Source organism: Mycteria americana, chromosome 2, assembly GCF_035582795.1.
Source record: "Mycteria americana isolate JAX WOST 10 ecotype Jacksonville Zoo and Gardens chromosome 2, USCA_MyAme_1.0, whole genome shotgun sequence".
NCBI lineage: Eukaryota > Metazoa > Chordata > Aves > Ciconiiformes > Ciconiidae > Mycteria > Mycteria americana.
Genome location: NC_134366.1, coordinates 92,592,777 through 92,608,295, shown reverse-complemented (window position 1 = coordinate 92,608,295; position 15,519 = coordinate 92,592,777). Strand labels below are relative to the sequence as shown.

General features: G+C 39.2%; 1 protein-coding gene across 5 annotated transcripts in view; it reads left to right on the top strand.

Moving 5' to 3' along the window:
• The window catches only part of FBXL7 (F-box and leucine rich repeat protein 7), a 191,887-nt gene that overhangs the window by 65,921 nt on the left and 110,447 nt on the right, over positions 1-15,519 (top strand). Inside the window, exons 2-3 of one of the 5 annotated variants that reach the window (XM_075494003.1) lie at positions 8,113-8,164; positions 10,079-10,151. The exons of the other annotated variants lie outside the window; for them this stretch is intronic. The gene's annotated coding sequence lies outside the window, so the exon portion shown is untranslated. The remainder of the gene's footprint in view (positions 1-8,112; positions 8,165-10,078; positions 10,152-15,519) is intronic. 5 annotated transcript variants of the gene reach the window in all.

The following is a 15,519-nucleotide window of genomic DNA, read 5'->3' as shown; positions in this document are numbered from 1 at the left end:
AAGGCAAGGATAGACTAGAGAGTTGAAAATCTGCCAAAACAAACTTGAGTGGAATAGCTTAGTTCATCCGGTGCTGCACTTTCTAACACCATGGGGCTTTTTAAAGGTATTTCCGTTCTCAGATATATGTGGTCCATCGGGTGTCGCGAGAGGCAAACGCTTTTGTAATGAATGAAGTCCATGTCCTGCAGCACTTAGGTGGGATTTCAGTCATCTTGGTAAGGAAGAAGGGACTGAGCTAGGCCCAGCCACACTGTTCGGCACCATAGAAGCTTGTGGTATTTAAAGTAAAAACTGCTATTATGTATATAGGTGGCAACAAGTACTACAGGGTAGTACTTGTAAGAAGGCAAGCTAATGTAAATAAATTTCTTCTAGAGTTCTTTCAAGTTGGTATTTCAAATGCCTTCCTCCAGCTTGCAAAGCACTAAAGTAGAATATACGAGCTTCTCTCTAGATTGAATTTGAAGTACTTTGCATTTTAAGCAGTATATTTACTTTTAAGACGCACCTTGGTAGTTGACTTGAGGGTTTATGAGTGTATTTCATTAGAAATATAATGATTAGAGTAAGTTCAAGGGAAAACAAGAACGAACAGAAGTCCAGAAAACCTGACCTATAAGGGAGATCACAGAAAGATCTGTATTTGCTTAGCCTAGGATAAGATCGGGAAGGGAAGAGGAAATAAGTGTGTCTTTGAATACAGAAAAATTTACTGCAGAGGAGAAGGGATTAAGATCTTGTCCACGCTTGCTATGGATGAGAGAATTAGATTTTAATATTAGATTAAACTTTTCTATGTGCATTGAACTGGATTGGTAAGTTGTGGTGTCTCAGCTGAGACATGAAGGAAAGAATGCTTGGCCTAGATATTTGTAGGACTAACTAACAGCTAACACTGCTGTGAAATAGAACTAAAGATGAAAAGGGACTATTGATGACCTTTTGCAACCTCTACCCCTTATCTGCTGTCACGTTGGACTTGTTCACAAATGCATATTTTCCTTATGATAGTGCTAGTTTTAACCTGTAAATTGGAAATGGATTGTCATTTATGAATTAAGAGTGTATTCACACTGTGGACAGATTCCACCTGCCTATGTGAAAGATAACATCCTTCCAGCTTTACTACAAAATTCTGGATTTTCCCTTTAGAGAATACTAGCCTAAAGAAAACAGGGACTTGAATTGTCTCACAGGCTGGAAAAGCATCACTGACAATGTAACTGCCAAGGTAGTTTTCTGGGAAATGGCTGAGAGATTTTGTAAAGGGTCTCCAGGAAGCCTTCAGTACTTCTGATCTACCTGTTCTGTTGTTGGATCAACTTTTATAGGCATTAGAACTATAGTAAAATCTAGCAGAAGGGCACATGGGGTGGGGGTGGGGGGGAATTATTTGGCCTCTCTCTTCATAGAAACACATGAGGTAAAACAGAACTTAGATGTTCTCCTGTGTATGAGAAGGAGTGAAGTACATGAAAATGTGTTTAGGGAGTTCATTGAAAGTATGATGCATGGTAAATGAATAAATTATTTTGCTAGAGCAAATACATGCAAATAAAAGGGATCACTATTTGCTGTAGATGTGAAGGTCAGAAGGTGCCCTGTTACAGTCTCCACTTCAGGTAATAAAATGTGCTTAGTTCCTGCATCAAAGCTTGTAGGCTCTGACTAAAATAGAGTATGTCTCAAGACATTAACCTCACTGTAAAGTTTGATAGAGTTAGAATTTACTTCCAAGTTCTAGATGCTGAATGTCATAATTTCTTTCGCTATTACATTGAAGTCCTTCCTTAAACCTTAGGATGAGAGGATAATTAATGTAGGAAGGGACAACAGGAGGTTGCCTGTAGTTTCCTGTACAATTCTCTTGGCTTTTTTGATGATGATTGCTGTCTTGTAGTAGCTTTTTTCAGGACATCTCAGTTTTCTTAGTGAACTGATAGGACTGTAAGCTTAGAGTAGTTTCCAGATGTGGAATCTCCCTCCCACTCCCTTCTCCAGCTTGGACATAACGTGTATGTGTGGGTTCACACTGATGCTATATGCAAGTGACAGTGAGCACGATTACCAGGAAGAGCTGAAAATTTTCTTTCCTGAAAGTGAAATCGGTCAGCACTTCAGAGTATGAATAGTAAATATGGAAGACATGAAGGTAAACAGAACAAGCTTACTTTGAGGAGAAAAATAGATAATAAAAAACATAAGGAGATGTTCTTCCATTTTTCAATCTAGAGAAAGGTTTAACAGTTTTAGTGAGATTACTGCTTGAAAAAGTATAGCTCTGTTGTCTAATTTTGAAAGTGCTAGGCCTGCTAGAAACCAAGAAGAGTTTTGATATGAAAAATAATAGATGCAATTAAACTTTATTTTCTTATGGAAAGCACTAAGTGTTTTTGAAATATCTCAGGTACAAAATTATACGGTGCTGTTCAAAAAACACATTTTTAAATATGGGGTGATCTTATGACAAGGTAAAATATAATTCATTTTAGCAAATAATTTTGGAGCTTTTAAGGGGAACAGATAAGCTTCTTACAGTTTGAAGCAGCGCTCTTTAATGTGTGTGTGTGAATCTGTTAAACCATTAAGATAACCTGCACAACACGTATACAAAAGGATGACAGAAGTTAAATTACATCACTTCTTGATGTGTGTGTGTCTGTGGCATGTGCTGTTGATGTTTACCTTTTTTTAGCCTTTTTCATTACAGCAGATTAACTGTGTGAAGGTTAATTGGGAAAAATATTTTGTGATCATACTGTGAGGTTTACTGGAGTTCTATTGTTTATTTCTCTTGGTGTGAAATGCAGAGTCACTGGTTTGAATTAGGGTGTGTTTGTCAGAAGCACATATCCTTGGGGTGCCTGATCCAAATTAGGTTGAATTACACACCTTGGAATATTCAGTTTGGCTGTGTTTAATGAGACTTGTTAGAGATTAGCCTTAAAACCTTAGGTGTCACCCTGAACACGACCTAGGATCATTTGCAGAGGTACTAAAGCTGATCAAGAAACTGCTTCCTAATTCCCCAGTGTCATCTCTCTACTGCTTTCACAGATGCTGTGGTTTGGACTGAGAAAGCGGAGAAAGAAAATAAGGACGGGTGAACAACTTGTGAAGAACAACAACAACAAAAAAAACCAGAACAAAACCCTCCCCACATTCACACCCCACATTCACACCCCAAACCTCCAAACCCTAGAAATTAGGGCAGACATTGGGTGAGGAAGTGTTTGTGTTTTACAGCTGTCTGTGAAAAGGAAGCTGGACAGGTATCTGAAGAGGGAAGGAAGATAAGAATAAAAGTCTGAATGGTAAGAGGAGTCCTTGCCTGGTCAGGAAGAGTGGGACAGGGTAGGAAACCTCCAAAGTAGATGGTGGGGCAGCTACTTAATATCTTCTGTTTGTAAATGCCTGTGAAACCAATTGGTCACCTCTCATTCCAGTCTACTGCCCTCCACTATGGTATATGACAACTGCTATTTTTTAATTCTCTGCTTGAATAGCAGAGGTTTGTGTAGTGGATCAGAAGGTGATCAACAGTTGTTGAAACAAGCAGGTTTCAATGCAAGACCGTAATGTAAAACTTTATTTTACATTGGATTTTTTAAAAATAAACTTAGAAGTGGTATATGACCTAAGTTCAAACAGCAGTCACAGCTTTGAACTCAAGCACTCTGTAATTAGGAAATTCTGTAAAACATTAATTTACCTTTGTCATGCTTATGAATTCTAACAATCTGCATTTCAGAGCTTTTCTGCCTCAATTGATATTAAGACCAGAGGGTGCTCGTTCAAGGAGCTACTGTTTATTTTTTGTGGTCACTCTAACTGTGGTACCAGTATTTCAGGTATAGTCCTCACAGCATATTTTGGATAGAGCGGTACTTTCCTCTTTCTGATGTATCAAGAAAGCTTTGGGGCTTAGGGGTGCAGTGGTGACCTGTGTAACAACTAAGTAATTTTGGCATTGCCAAGTGTCCTACATTTTAACCTTAAGTTTTACCTTACATGCAAGAATATGTGAAAGTACATTCCATGTGTGCAAAATGGTGGCCCACAGCTTTAGGGACTTTCTTAGGGGATATCTAGACTCTTGGTATTGGAATACTGAGCACCACAACAGCAAACTCCTATTGTGGATTTTGCTGTGAATAAATTAGCCCATTCATAATCTCATCACACAGTTCTCTTTTTGGGCAGTGTGCCTCGTGCATGTCATGTATGGACTTGTCTCTTGAATGAAGAAAGAAAAACCAGTGTTTTCTGTTGTATAGGACTATACTATACAGTAGTCATTTACAGTAGAAAAGGAGAAAAAAAATAGGGCTCTGATGTTTATTTTCCATCTTTGGAGTGCTTGACTTTACAACCTTACTAGTATTTTTAAATGCAAAAAAAGAAAAAATGTATGATTCCAGTATTGCTCAGTCCAGTTGCGCAGGCAACTGAATGGAAGAGTTAAACCCAAACTTCTGGCATCTCGATTCAGCTCCCAGCTTTGCTTCAGACTAATTCATGTTGCCTGATTTCTGCAACTCTTCCCAGTTTTCATGTGGTTATAGACTTAGATTTTTTGAACTAACTCTTATTGTACTTTTAAAAATATCTATATTCTGGGTTTCTTAAATGCCGCATCTAAAAATTTTTTTGACTACCTGAACCTCTGTGTCTACTGTAAATCATATGAGTTCCTATGACCATCAGATGCTAGTGTGTGTGAATGCAGTCTTATGCTCTTGTGAACGAACAGGAAACAAAGCGTATCTGTAAGCTTCACAGCTATCTTCGTTCCAGTTAGCTATGATTTCCGTAAACCTAGGATCCCATTTGCTGTGACCTCTCTAGGTAAGAGAAAGGGAATGGGTTTGTAGTCTGCCTTACTACTGAACTCAGGCCAAATGGTGACTAATGAACATAGCAGATGTTTCTACTTTTGAAGGCTTTTTTTGGAAAGAACTTTATTAACCAATTTATCCTTCCTCCCAGGAGATAACAGGACAGCAGTGTAGCTGAGATCTGACAATTCATTACATAAGAGAAGAAAATATTAATGTTGACCCTTGCTATGTTGACAGTAGGATTTGAATCTAACCTTCTGCTCTTTTTGCTCAGAAAAATTCATCCAAGTAGAGTTTTCTTCAAATCTTTCAGCTACTGTGCTATCTTGTGATGTCAGCCACCTTTTTAGCAATTTGGAATATAATGAGCCAGATTTTATGTGCAAATGCAGGGTAGCTCCATTGACTTAATAGTGTTACTCCAGGTATTTATTCATCTTACTGTGAGATTGTAATCTGACCTCTGTTTTTGATGAACAAACCACCCATGTTTGATTTGGTCTGCCATTGGGATAGGAGGGCTGTGAAGCTGAAAGGTTGTGGCAAGTTCCTTCTCCCCCTTTGTTGATGAGCTCTCGAAGGCATTCATCTGTAGCTAATTACGCTAACCATGAGAGAGGATGGCTGTGTTGAAGTTTCTTACCAGAAAGTGCAAGGAACTTTTTGCAGGCAACCTCATTTCTAAAGTTCTTTTTGTACTTCAGTGGATGTTCTGCTACCTTCTCTTCCTGGCAGGAAGGTAAAGGTAGCAGCTATGAGGACCTCTGTGTCAGATAGCCAGTGAGCAGGAGATGGTTGTAGTTGCTTTAGTCATTTTTAGTAGTAGTGCAAGTTATGCAAGATCATAATGAAAAAGAGAATACAAGCATGGACATATCCTCACAGTCTTCATTCTTTTCAGCTCTTCCCTGGGGACTCCCTCTCTGGGTGAAAGGAAGGTCTGCTCCTTGGTACCTTGTCCTTCTGGGCCCAGGGGAGTGAGTGGTAGCTTCCGCAGAGAGAGCAGGGTTTTGTATGGCTCCTCTCCCTCCCTTTCTCATTATGTGCAACCATTCCCTAATGGCCAGCGCCCAGCTCTTACTCCAAACACTTCAATTTCCTCATCCTGCACCCAAGAGATCAGGATGCAAAGATACTTTGAGCACCTCATTCAGGTGGTCTGTGTGTCAAGAACTTATGACCTTGAAAACTGGTTTCCTTTGATCACCCTCTGTTCCATTGTTCAGGAAATATGCTTAACTACAAGGGGTGAAGTCAAGAATGATGTAATTGTCATGGAGCCATTAATCAGTACAGTCACTGTGCTTTTCCAGGTGGAAAATAGTAACAACAGTCAGTTATGCTCACATCTGCGTAGAATATGTACAATAAATTATGCACAAAATCAAACATCTTCTAAGTGAGCAGCATTATTTAGGGCATGCTTCCAGAAATCAGAAAAACCAAACCCACTTGATAAGCAGGTAGTTGCATCATTTCTACTGATTGCTTGCAGATTTCTGCTGAGGTGAAATACTGGGGCAATGTGGGTTCACAAACCAGTTTGTTATCTTGACCCACCCAGGTAATGTGGGAATAGTCTCCTTAGAAAGCCTTTTTCTGTGCATGTGCACATCGTGATCTCTCTAGCTTGTTCATTTCACCTATAAGATTCAGGAGATGTTAAGCTTAAAGGTCAGTAGCTTTTCAGTGCTGATTTCTCAGTTTCAGCAAATCCCATACTGAGATGAATGTAGGAATTAAATACGAGAGCGAGCTATGCTTATATTTCTTTTGAACATCAAATTTTAAACAATAGGCTGACACTTGTAAAGGGTCCTTTTAGACCAAAAAGAGGCTGTTTCTTGATGTTCAGATGAATTGGATTTTGTCCATACAATCTATCCGTATCTCTGTGATTTCAAGTCAGTTGGAAAAAGCACTAGAGCACTTAAACTTAATTTCTAAGCAGCAAGGGTTGCTTTGCTTTTGTAACTGGACAGGTGTTCTCCTGTAGTAACATCCCTGTAATGATTTGTGTGTGTGCTGACTGCTCCCATACACAATGTGGGCTTGAGCCCTTTCCAGGTGAAAAGTCTGGAGTTTGCAGTGTACATCATTGTTCTTTCATGCAACATAGAAACTTCTTATAGAGCTGTGTTGATATGTGTTCTGTGAAGGCTTATGGAAGGGCAGAGACAGTCCTTTTAGTGTTGTGTTTCTATGGCAGGATGCTCCAGCTCTGAGCTGGAGAGGGGAAGAACAGAACCAGACCTGGCAAAAGCTGGATCTGGTGTTTCAGTCTTGTGGTCATTGTAAATAGAGGCTGTTTCAGTTTAATACCCTGTGTGCCAGGAGGGTGATACCAATTGGAGAGCATATCTAAAAGGAGGATTTTATTTTTTCCCCCCTCACTTTTAAGCTTGCTTTGTTCCAGAACATGGTGGCTGCTTATAGGTGGTCTAATAGTAACATTTAACTGTGTTGCTTCTTTCTTCTTGCTCATACACTGGACTTGAGTGCTTATATCAGTGTTAAACTGTGATTCTAAGCATCTCCAGTCTGATCTGGGCCTTATTTTATAAGCTAGTATATGTATGGGCCACATAGTGATAACTTAGCATAAAGAGCTTTTGAGCTGCTGCTGTTCTTGTGTGGCTTTGGTTTGTTTCATGTGACTTAAGGTGGGAAGGAGGCTCTTGACCTAAATACTGTATTAATATTTCACTTGTCATCTTGTTAGATGTTTTCATGAGGTTTTAAGTGTACTGGAAGACAAGAAGAACCTTAAAGATGAGTTCTGAAGTTGTTTAGCTGAACTTGGAATATCTTTCTTGGAGCAAGACAGAGAAGGAAAGAATAGTGGAAAAAAGGCAGCAACTGAAGGGGGGAAAAAGCTGGATGGGTTTTACAACCATAAATGGTAAAAGTAACCTTGCTCTGCTGCCAGCAAGCAGAACGATGGAATAAGGTTTTGATTTACAGGAACAGCTCAGCAAGGGCCTTGTAGAGTGCTTCATGCCTGCTATAAAAATGTGATTAGCTATAAAATGGGAGAGATTTAACAAGAGAATTTAAGCAACGGCAACAGCGCTGTTTCACGCAGAATGTGGATGCCTGCTTTTAGAGTTCTGGGAACACAAGCTAGTTTGGAAAACATGAAGTTTTCCAAGAGAGAATGTGGATTATTTTGACTTATTACCTGAACATGTTAAACTTTGGTTCTTTGCCCATTCATCATGAGGTCTCTAAAATTAAGCAACATTTATCCTTGTAATTATTTCTTCAGATAATTGTCTCCCAGGAACTAGGCTTACAGTAAGCTGCCTAAGGACATACAGGTAGGTGTGAGATGCTTTCCCTTAATTCCAGTATTCTGTCTTGTTGTTATATAGCCTGTATGGTCTCTTCCTACCTGCATATTACAGCTTTATTCAAGAAGATAAATTTGTCAGCTTTAAGTTCATGCGGTCAGTTGACCAGTAAAACTTCACAGTTGTGGACAGCAAAAGCCTCTCCCCACTTTGCTGTTGCCCAGCCTCCAGCCCTGGAGTGATGGAAGCTCAAAGCTTAAATTTTCTTAACAGAAAGCTCATGAGCAAATGACTTACCACCAAATGTGCCAAGTAATGTTTGGGAGTGGAGGAGTGGGAACACTAGCATTTTTGAATGCCCAGTGTCATTCCTTGTGAGGACTCCACTGGAGGGGAGAAGAAAAGAGGAAATGGGAATTTCTTTCTGAAAAGTGAAGCATTAAGTTGACTGTGAAGAATTAGCTGTCCCTATTAAAATCTGAGACCAAATGTTTCCTTTAAAGGACTTGCTCTTAGTCAAAGTCAGAAGAAGGGGAGACTCAGTTATATACCACTGTATGACTTAAGCTGAAACTAAATGCTGAGATTATCCATCACTCTTAATTAAGCCAAGTTAAGCCTTCTTCATTTGTTTTAATTGCATCTCCATAATATTACTGCCATTTCAGATAGTTCAGAAAAAACTGGTTTAAGAATAAATACATCCCTGAAAATGTGCAAGAAGCAGGATTAAATTGTTAATGCCAATTATTTTCTTTACGTTAAATTGGGAAGCAACTCAAAGATTGTGGGACACCAATGTTATAGAATGTATAGGTGCCTATAAACTTGTGGGTATCTTAAGATATTATCTTTGTTTCTTTTCAAATCAAATGGAAGCTTAATTAACCTCTAATGAAGAACAAAAGAGGTTTTTATCTTACTTGTTAGTATGGCTTATCTGAAGACCATTGACCTAAATGTCATATCTTTATAGAAACTTAAAAGACATGATCTGAAGTTTCATTTTTGTGTTTGGAGGTATGAAAATTACACAGCTGAACTATTGGATTTAATCTGCCATGCATAAATTCAAAATAGCAATATGTTTTGTAAGTGTGTATAACTGAAAGTTAATAAATACACTAATTTATACTTAAACATACAATTTATGCAACTACTGATATAGTTCTGCCAGTATTTCAATTCTAAACTCTTCATTTCAAGGTTTTGAAAGTCTACACAGTGGTAAAACTGTGTTCCAAACTGTCTGGAGGACATTATCCTCAAGAGATCAGGGATAAAAGCCCAGTACTAAAAGTATTTACTTTTTTTTTTTAACTTTTGTTCCATGCGCAAAAAATAAATGCAGAGACCCTGAATGTGATATTACACCTTCTACTCATTTGACTTGAAGGATATTTGATTAATAAAACCAAAATGGTTTTCAACTTACTTTTCAATATATTTTCACTATAGAATCAATAAGCAACACTTTCAAACTACTAAGTAATAAATCTCCTTAACTGAAAAGAGTAACTGAGAGGATCCATACAGGCAAAGTTTTGCTTTTTTGTAGTATTGCGATTAACCTACAATCACTTTGGGAAAAAGAATTGCTAAAATCTCTCAAAGGAAAAAAAAGATTTCTTTTTTTTCCTCCACTGCAGGTACTGTGTTACTCATTAGTATCATGATATACTGAGAAACTATTGCACTGTAACAATTTTATAGCTTTCTAAGTATGCTTACATCAGGGTTATGATACAGATGCAGAGTTGAATTTGGAATACCTTTTCTTTTGCAAAAACTAAGTGTAGCTTTCCTCCCTGTGTTATGTACCGAAGGTTTAAAAAGTTAATATTAAGCCCAAAGACACAAAATTGGTTGCTGAGTAATTATTTCTTAAATATGAAAAAGCCATTTTGCATAGGCTCTGAATACAATTCTGTTTTTAACTAGGAAAAAAGTTGTGACTGAATACAGTGCATTCACCCTCAAAGGAGGAAAGTATTTCATCAGTTCAAATTTCAAGGTCAGTGACGTTTCTTGGTTGTCCAGAAGCAGAAAGAGGTTAAAAATTTGGATAGTTCTGCTAACTCTGAAGACTTAACTTATTGATGACTGAGATGAATGACTGCCTTTTCCAAATGATCAGCTAGTTATCCATTGAGGAAAGTAATTCTTGGAAACTGAAAAAGAAAGCAAAATTGCATCAGTACATCCAAGTTGGAGGTACATCCCAAGTAGAGCCAGGGCTGTATATGATGAGAGATTAATCCTGTCAGCATCTGTAGATGCACTGTTTCTGTATGTAAACTGAAATGTCAGTGTATGCCCCATACCCTGTATGGGGCTTTCTACTTGCAAATCTTAAATGAGGATGCATCCACTTCAAGCAACATACTGGTTTAGTCACATAACTGGGGAGAGGAACACACAGCTGTGTGTGTTTTTGGTGTCGTCCCCCCACTGATCATTAAGTTGTGGTGGGAAAATTATACTTCTCATTTTGCCTTTAATTGGAGAAGTACCTTGAAAGGATAGTCATACTGTCACTGTGCGTTACACTAAGTGACTCCTTGCTATTTTGTGGGTGTCTTGTATGCAACCATGAGTTTGATCTGCCGTGTTCTTGTTCTGGTCTTTCATTTCCTAGCTGGAATGTGAAGACTTCTTCCCCAAGGTTAAGAAGTGTATCTAGTTACTTAGCAGTGATTTCTTCTTTTCCTCTGTCAAGTTACAGACTTTAGGTGGCATCAGGTCAGATTTCAGGGTAAGGAGGTAGTTGCTAAAAAAATCTCAGCCTTATTCAAATTTGGAGGTTTACAGAGGTGCAAAACAGAAAATCCAATTTCTGACCTGTGATTAAAATCTTCTTTCCTTAATTCTTTTTGTTTTTGCCAAGAAATGAAAAGCTGCTGAGCAATTCAAAGCTTGACATCTGTACTTCAGATTTACTATTGCTATGAGTTAGCTTTGTGCATTTTGTTCTCCAGGTCTGGCTAAGAAACATACAGTCATACTATGGTAAAAGCTGTTTTTTCTCTGGTATTCATGGTGTAGTGTCTAAAGATCACTTGTCTCTGTAGAGTAAAAAAATGTTGTATCTTCTCAGTTGTAGCTGTGTATCTGGTAAACGTAAGTAAAAGGTCTTCCCCTGATCTTCGCTTACATGAAATGGAAATACAGTCATTAATATCAGAGCTGAATCTTGCAGCATGGACAATTGGTTAAGATTGTAAGCCATGTCAGCACTTTCTTAACACTGGTGCAGGGTTTTCTTTCCATAAATGTATGGTTCAATCTCAGTCATGGTCAGTGCAGAAGAAATGTTGCAATGATAATAATTACCTGGTCAACGTTAAGATGGATGGTGACTTGCAGAAAAGAAGGTGCTCCTGCATGTGCCTATTAGCTGACTGTTGTCTTGTCAAGTCTAAAGCATGACTTACCACTAACAGTGGGGAATAGGATGAGTGGAATTTGTCTTAGTCTTTGCACATTTGCAGGTGTTTTGTCAAATGTTTTGGGGCTGCTTTTTCAGCTGTGAATTGCTGTCTTAAATATATTGTTGTGACTAATCCTTGTCACCATGAGGATGAGTACACAGAATCACTGGTTCAAAAAGTTCAGAATTATTCTACTGCAGTGATGCTTTAGGTAATACTGACATCCCCTTAGACTATGCTCATTACTTATGTAGACAAAAATAATTAGATGTTTCTTGCATACACAAAAATGTTTGGCATAGCAGTCCTACTTAGGATTTAATTAATGATTTTGTTTCACTGATACAAGCATTAATCTCTATATTTTTATGCTTATATTAAGTAAGCTGCCAAATAGAAATGTGAAGTAATGTAAAAGACAAATGTAATATTTGTAAGCTTTTATTATAAAGGCTTAAATGTAACAGGTTTTGGACACTGGAAGACACCATTGCTACACCAAGATAATGCAGCATAAATATCCAGTGTTAAGACTTAGTTTTGTGCTCCTTTTTTTATGAATTTGCCTCATTTATTCACGTATTTAACACTGTGGATTGAGGGTTTTTGCTCTGAACATAGCATACTGCTTCACAGTGCAACATATTAAAACATTTAAAATTCTTTGTGAGCAATACCACATGCTTGACACTTCATATAAATTAGTGAAGTGCACTAAGAGCATGGGTAGCACTAACTCATCACTTCTCATTTTTCTCGGGGGTTAAAAGAGAGCATCTCCTCCTGCGCTAGAAAGGGGAGAGCTTGATGCTTCCCTTGCTCCCTTTCCTTGTCTGACAAAGATGACTTCTCACCAGTGGAAACTTGAATAATTGCAACACGTTATTTGAACAGACAAACCTATTGACCGAAGCAGGACTTCATTATTCATCAGTGTAATAAAACCTGACCAGAGATGTTTAGCTGTGTTGCTCCAATTTCATCATTTTTCCAATGCTGGCTGCGTACTGTCTTGTGTCTTAACTTTGCTGTTCCCATGTATTCATATTTTTATGCCATTAGGATCTGAAGAAACCATCTGAAGATGGCTTTGTGTTTGGGGGTGGGGGGTGTGCCAGCAGTGAGCCAGCAGTGTGCCCAGGCGGCCAAGAAGGCCAATGGCATCCTGGCCTGTATCAGAACTAGTGTGGCCAGCAGGACTAGGGAAGTGATTGTGCCCCTGTACTCGGCACTGGTGAGGCCGCACCTCGAATACTGTGTTCAGTTTTGGGCCCCCCACTACAAGAGGGATATTGAGGTGCTGGAGCGTGTCCAGAGAAGGGCAACGAAGCTGGTGAAGGGTCTGGAGCAGAAGTCTTATGAGGAGCGGCTGAGGGAGCTGGGACTGTTTAGCCTGGAGAAAAGGAGGCTGAGGGGAGACATTATTGCTCTCTACAACTACCTGAAAGGAGGTTCTAGAGAGGTGGGGGTCGGTCTCTTCTCCCAGGTAACAAGTGACAGGACAAGAGGAAATGGCCTCAAGTTGCGCCAGGGGAGGTTTAGACTGGATATTAGGAAATTTTTCTTCACCGAGAGGGTTATCAAGCATTGGAACAGGCTGCCCAGGGAAGTGGTTGAGTCGCCATCCCTGGAGGTATTTAAAGGACGTTTGGATGAGGTACTTAGAGACATGGTGTAGTGGTGGTTTTTGGCAGGGTTAGGTTTATGGTTGGACTCGATGATCTTAAAGGTCTTTTCCAACCTATATGATTCTGTGATTCTGTGTAGACATATACATATATGTGGTCTTTTTAAAGAATTGGGCCATCTACACATTTTCCAGTCTGAAGGAGGTCCCATTGGTAGTAGTGAGTAAGTAGTAAGTAGTAGTGGGTCAGTGCCTTATTTACAGCTAAAGAACTTGCCCTTCTTGAGAACATGTTCTTTACTTTCCTACATGGGCTTATGAGGAAGTGGAAAAGGCACTGGTACCAACTTAATTGCAGGTACAGGACTCTTGGCTTAGTGTAAAGTATGGAATTGCTGTCATAGATTTAATCAAACCTGGTCAGTGATATGAGGGTCAACTGTTATGTAGGAATATCCCATTTTATGGTTATGTTTCAAGGTGGGGCATAGTCCATCAGCACTGTTGTCTACTGAAAGGTGTTTCTCTGCTGGTGTGTGTACCACTATAATTGTGCCACAAAATGTATGGCTAGGTACCCATGGGCAAACCTGTTTGCCCATTTAGTATGCAGGGAAAGAAAAGTAGTGATGACCACCTTCAGGACTCAGGGATATGAAGCTGCTTCTGCTGAGCTCCAAAACCCTACAGAGAATTTGTTATAGGATGGAGTGGAGGACACTTGCTTGTAATTCTGCCAAAGTCCAGCTTTTATCTTAACCCAGTTAGGATGTGTCCTCTGGCTAGTAACCTGCTTGTAAATACATTGGAATTAATTCCACTGGAACCTGCACAGAGTACTTAGGGTGGGGAAGACCATTACTAACTGTGTAAAAACTACTGAGTGGTTCCACATGTTGAATTTCCTTCCCCTTGTCGTTCACATCACCACCAAACGTTCTCTCTGGCAAGCACATCCCTGCTTTCAGGTATTTAGGCTTGGCGTTGAGAAATAGAATGTAACATTCTTTTCTCTGTCTTCATGTCCTTGCCTGTATTTTTTCCTCCCTTAAATCTCATATGCTTACTGTACTTAGTTGTGCCCTTTTGGATCCTTAAAACTCCAAACTTTATTTATTCTTGTCTGCATTCCATTTTATACCCATAGAAATTAATTTAATTTCCTGTGCATACCTACCTCCCCCCCCCCTTTTTTTTCCTTCCCCCAATCTGCAACTTTGTGCTGTTTCTCATTATCCTTTTCTGTGAGGTTTTGAGAAAATTTACAAAGTAGAGGGGGCTAAATCCCCATAACTATTACTCCCCACCACCCACCCCCCTCTACCCCCAAAAAACAACCCTTCTTTAACAGACACTTACAGTTAACTGTCATCTAACATTCAAGGACAAAGATTGCTTTTTAACTTTTAAAGTCAAACTTTAGTTACTGCTGGTGCTTGAGCAGAGGGAGTCTTTCCTCTGTGGTGTTCCTGCTCCTTCCCTCTCTTTCTTTATCCATTTTTCTTTTTGTGCAGGAATTTGTGAAGATATATAGAGCCCGATTTCTCGGCAAAAGGACAAGCATAGTGCTACCTCACCACCGTGGTTCTACTTAGTTTCTTTTGGAGGTGGCAGTTCTGTGGGATTGTATGGGGTACCTCTGGGTACAACTGTTTTCTCAATAGTGCAGGTTCTACAGTATATCTTGATTTTTGGTTTCTTCTCGTAATTTTCCTGGTAGAGTTAAGCATCCTCCACATAAACACATGCCACTTTCATGGCCACAATGAAAAACTGAATGTCGGTAGCTGTTCTGCCTCCAGCAGCAATGTATCCTTGTGCCAACAGTGGAGAGAATTCATGTCCAGTGTGAATATATTCCTTTTCTTTGGGACCACTTGTCACAGGTATGATTTTGAAATGGGTGTACTTCACAATGCAGGGTCACCAGGCTTTTCTTAGTAATAGTTAGGGATATTGAGAAGAAGTGATTATGGTTAAGCTTTTGAAATACCCTCTTTTGTCTGTAGAACTGAATCCATGAGCCTAGTTAATGGCCTGGAAGTGTGTGTCAGTGTCTTAAGAATCCACTTTGTGAAATTTCATTCTTGGTAGATTTGTTTTGGGTAAAGCCAAGAAATGAGGCTCTCTGGAATAGCAACACCCGAGTTGTCAACTCTAGTTACACATGCTGCTCTTCTGACAGTTTCCTTTGTGAAGGCTGCACTTGTAGGAAAGGAATTCTGATCTGGTAAGGAGTGTATTGTAGTTATTAGTCCAGAAACATTACTCTTCCTACTGTTAACCTAAAATAATATCTACTCTTGTGCAGTAACCATTTTATA